The sequence below is a fragment of the Fukomys damarensis genome, unplaced genomic scaffold (genome assembly GCF_012274545.1).
Source record: "Fukomys damarensis isolate Sample0158 unplaced genomic scaffold, DMR_v1.0_HiC HiC_scaffold_39, whole genome shotgun sequence".
Taxonomy (NCBI): domain Eukaryota; kingdom Metazoa; phylum Chordata; class Mammalia; order Rodentia; family Bathyergidae; genus Fukomys; species Fukomys damarensis.
In genome coordinates, this window is record NW_022900951.1 from 14,457,652 (window position 1) to 14,463,015 (window position 5,364).

Consider the following 5,364-nt stretch of genomic DNA (forward strand, 5'->3'; position numbering starts at 1 on the left):
TTGCCCCGCGGCTACAGAGCGCACTCGCAACTACAGCTGCAGCGTGCGGGTAGCGAGCGCAGCCAGGTTGCGCTAGCGCACGCGCAGGCCGTGGGCGGCAGCGAGACACTGCAAGCCCGGGAAATCGTAGGCAGTTTTCCCTCATCACCTCCCACCCAGAAAAACCGCAGTCACAGCTCATTCATCCAAAGCCCATCAGTTTCCATCCTTGGAACGCGCTCCCCTTCGCCATCGCATTCGACTCCTGGTTACCACCCACCCTGGCCACTGACCCCAAAAGCCGGCGCTTTCCTAGAAATTCAAGCGGGTTCGAGGAGCGGGGGTGGGGGAAACAGTTCTTTACAGCAACTTCAAAGCCACTCCTTCCCAGGTCGCAGCGTATTCCTTGAAGCAGCTTTCATTTTTTTCTCATGAGTTTTTGCCATGCAATTCCCGTGCACCTCTACTTTCTGGATTTCCTTGTTCCTCTCAACCCAGGATGGAGCTAACACACTTGACTAAACCTAAGGGTGAAATAGTTCACTCATGGACTTGAGGGTTATCAGGCACATCCCTGGGAGTACGGTGGGGGTGGGGTGGGGGGCTGCTGAGTCAGATCCTCTTAGCCCAGGGCAGGGCCCCGAGCGCAGGTGGAGGTCACATCTAGAGGGAGCAGGCAGGAAAGTAGCCTTAAAATGGCCCACGATTGTTTGCACAAAACACAGCAAACGGAAAACCAAGGAAAAACATTCAGACTTGTGAATTTGGGGATAAGCAGATTCCAAACGTTTGCTTGAAAATTAATACGATGAGCTGTCAGTCAAAAGTAAACTACTGGCGGGCCTTCTCTTTCTACAATTCTTTCCAAATCTAGGGGTAGGTTTTGCATACTTGATTTCCTTAACTTAATGTATAGAAGCAGAGTATAATGTACTTTTAAAGCCACAGTTCTGATACTGGTACAAAAACAAACGTGGATCAATGTAACAGAGGATGCAGAAACCACCCCAGGTACTTTCAGCTAGCTGATCTTCTTTGGACAAAGGGGCCAAAGACAAACACTGGAGGAAAGACAGCCTACTTAGCAAATTGTGCCGGGAAAACTGGCTATGCACATACAACAAATTAAATCTATACCCACATCTCTCACTATTTAGTAAAATAAAATCAGAATGGATCAAAGATCTAAATATTAAAACAGGAACAACCTGCTAGAAGATAAAATAGATAACTCTTAAAGACATAGGCAAGGGCTAGGACTCTGAACAGGACATCACTAATTCTTTTATATTATATAAAAGTTCTTGTACATAATTCTGCCCAGAAAACCAAAAGTAAGGCAATTTTTTGAACAACGATTTCCTTTCAAGCAAGCCTTAGATTTGCTTCGTTAATTTGCGCCTCTAGTTCTCTTGACTCAGCTTAAGGTCTGTGCAACTTTAAAATACATTACCCTGCCCAGTCCAAGTCCAATTCAAAATCCTCCTGTATCTCAAGTGTGTTTGATTATTTCCTTTTCTACCTTTCTTTAGAATTTAATATTAGGCACAATGAAGAAAAATGATCTTCTTCCCCAGATAAGAAAATTTAATCTAATTTTTATTAGCATTTATACAATGCTAATACATTTTTTATTTTTTACCTTTTTTTTTGGTACTGGGGATCGAACTTGGGACGTTGTGCTTGTGAAGCTGGTGGTGGAACCACTGAGCTAAATCCCCGGCCTTATACTGAAATATTATTTGCAATATAAAATTAATGTCATAGGATTAGGGAACACTCCCTCTAGTTTTCATACTTCCTAAAACACAGAAGCCTAGCAAAGCCTACCTGACTAAAAATTTAAGATATAATTAGTAAACACCATTTGTATTTTGACCTTAATGAAAAAAACTCATATAGTAAGTGTTAAATAACTAATAAATTAATTAAGATAGTAACTTGGTTTATAAATACCTACAGATCCTTGTTTCTGACTTTTGTTTCTCATGAAACCAAGAGCGCATACCAAGGGCATTAGCATTTTTTTGTTATAATAAACCTCTTTTCCTAACTTCAAAATAGTAACTTTCCTGGAAAAATATCAAGAAGTGAAGTCTGATAGGAAGCCTAAGAAGCTAACCAAAAAGATGGCTATAGATTGATATAAAAGGAGGATATGGCTGAAACACGAGCCCTGAGCTCTTGTCTGGAATAGAAGCCATTATCAATTAACTATATTTCCTTTAGAATCTTTCCATACCTCAAGTTCTTTTCTTTAAATGAGGACAATGAAATCTGCTACTTATGTCACAGATGACATGTCAATTCAAATCAATAAGAAAACTAGACTCTTGACAGATCCCCATACTTTAAAAAATAGATAACTTGGTCTTTTATCAAAACAACTGTCTCACATCTAAGTTGACTTTGGCCAACTCGAGTATTTCATAGGCTGTAAAAAGTGGCATAGTGAACACCACATTACACTGTTTGACCATTATTGATTTACTCAGTCCTTCATTCAAACAGTGATTTATTGAATGCTCATTGTGTGCCACACTCTGCTAGAAGTAAGGATACCCAAAATAAAATACCATAAATAAAATGATTTGGATACTCCAGGAGTTTATACTCAACGGAAAGATAGTCAGAAAAACAGATGTTTTAAGAGCTTCAAAAGAACTAGGCTCTAACTGGGTGCTACCTCTGAGGCAGGAAGATCACAAGTTCAAGTTTGAGATCAGCCTGAGCAGCTTAGTGGAGACCCTGTGTATTATGGCTCATATCCAGATGGCCCCTGAAAGTCTCATGACCTCATAGGTAGGGCTTTGGGGAGGTGATTGGACCATGGGGGCAAGATATTCATCAGTGGATTGGTACACTGATGAATTTATAGCTAAATATGATTTGGGAGGTGAAGCCTAGTTGGATGAGGTGGGTCAGTGAGGGTATGACCTGAAAGGGTCTATCTCCCTCCCTTTCCCTTGATCTGTCTCTCTGCTTCCTGCTGCTCTGCCATGAGCAATTCTCCTTTGCCATCCCCCTCTGTCTTGGAGCCAGCCAAGTACAAATTGGAACCTCTACGGACTGTGAGCCAAAATAAATCTTTCTGAAATTGTAGATGTCTGGTATTGTGTCTCAGTGAGACCCAAGCAACTAAGACACTGTCTCAAAAGTTAAAAAATAAAATAAAATAAAAATGGGTCTTGGGATGTAGCTCAGTGTGATGCCTTGGGATCAATCCCCAGTACTACCAAATGGAAAAACAAAAATCCATAGGATCTCTTATCTCACTCTTCATCATATCAAACTGTTTTAGATATACTCATATAATATTGTATAACCAAATAAATAGAATTGTATTTGCCCAGCTGACAATTGGACCTTTGGACATTTAAACAAAATATTTATTAACTTTAATTTTATATTTTTTGTGCAGTCTCCCCCCTGCCCACTTGTAGGACAGTTGTGGTGAACCTAAGGCAAGTGTACCACAGTGGACATGCAGAGCCCTCTCTGTCTGCATGTGATCCCAAGTCATCCCAGCATCACCCCAGCAGCTGAGCATGGGATAACAGTGCACATAGAGGTCACGAGTAGCAGCACCAGGCAGTGATGCCATGGGTCATAACTCATTAGGTGCAACTCTTCTGAGCTTTTGCATGGTCATGGCTGGTTGTGTGTGTGTGTGTGTGTGCGCGCATTTCTTGGACTGGCTATATTTTAATATATTTGTTTTTATTAACAGAAGATTTTAGCTTTGAGTTTTCTTATGAAAAACAAATTTAATATCTAAGATTTAGCAAAGAGAGCCTCTAATTAAGAGAATGAGATTCTTTAAATGTTGTGCTGTCCTCCTGGAATATTTGAATCTGCAGCATCATATTTAGTTGTTTATGAAGAATATATGAAAACAAAAGCAAGGATATATTTGTTAAGACTGATTGTGATTTTAGCAGAAGACCCCACAAGGTAGAAAATGTACTCAGATGCCTTTTTCAGAGCAGGTCAAAAGCTGGTGATCAGTGGAACATTGCCCCCTGGAGCTGGTGGTCAGCAAGTTCAAGAGGAACCCCAGCCGGGAATGACTGCCATAGATTGTTGATTCAGGGAATATCTAATTATTCAATGCTAACTAATAGTGTTAGCTATTTTTGGTATTTTCATTTTTTTAAAAAATTGTGTTTTAGTAGACTCCAAGTGTTGAACACCAAACAATGACTACAGCAAAAAAAGCAAAACTGAAAACAGTGGAAGATCATTCCAAGAGGCCTAGACAGTCATTTGGAAAGCTGTTATGTTTTCTGTGTAGTGAAAATATTGTGTGTGCATACATCAAGTGTCAGACAGCACTTTGACACCAACCACAAAAGTGTTGCTGAACTTGGTGAAACTTAAAGGAAAGAGTTTCTTGACCGGAAATAGAGGAAATATCATTCCCAGTACCTTAGCTGTTGCAACCATCTTTCTAAAACAAATCATTTGACATCTTCCAGCTTTCAAATTTCACTGTGCATAGTAAAACATAGCAAGTTCCCTCTATGATGGAGATTTTGTCAAAATGGTCATGTTGTCTTTGAGTAATTCCCTTTTTCATGATTTCCCAAATGAGGACAAAAGTATGTAACGCATCTGAGATACCATTAGGAGAAATACTTTTAATGATCAAGTCCAGTGCACAGCAAGTGATTTTAGTCAGCAGCTCACCACCAACTCACAAAAGGCAGTCCCTTATTCCATGTAGTTGGATGAAAGTACACACATAAATAATATGCAAGGTTAGCAGTAATTTTGCATTATGCTACTGGTGATATTATGAGAAAAGAGCTGGTGAAACTGGTGTCTTTGTCTGGAAGAAGACAAGGGATAGATATCTATAATGCTTTAACAAAAGCTTTTTTTTTGTCACAAGGCATCCAGTTATTAGTGATGGGCACTTTACATGGTGGGGGAAACATGTGGTTTCATACAGTTCTTTGTTAAAGAAGCAAAACATCCAGCCATTAAGTTTCATAGTATTATACATCAAGAAGCTCTTTGTACCAGGGAAAGCAGCAAAAATTAGACAATATCCTCAATGATGTCACAAAAATGGTGGATTATATATCATGGCTTGTGCTCTTAATTTTCAGCAGTTTCAAGCACTTCTTTTTTTTTCTTTTTATTTAGTTTATTGGTACAATCTAGGTATACAATACAATTACATTCATCATTGGGATTCTGTACCTTTACATAATAGGTCTTGATTCTCATTTTTTCCCCTTGTCCCTGCCCTCCCTTCACTCACTCCTCCCCTCCCCATTTACAAACACTTTATTTCCATTTTTTCCGTTTCTCATATTTTTTTCCTCTCCCTTATTACCGTTCCCCCACTCTTCCCACTTTCCCTACACCTTTAGCCCT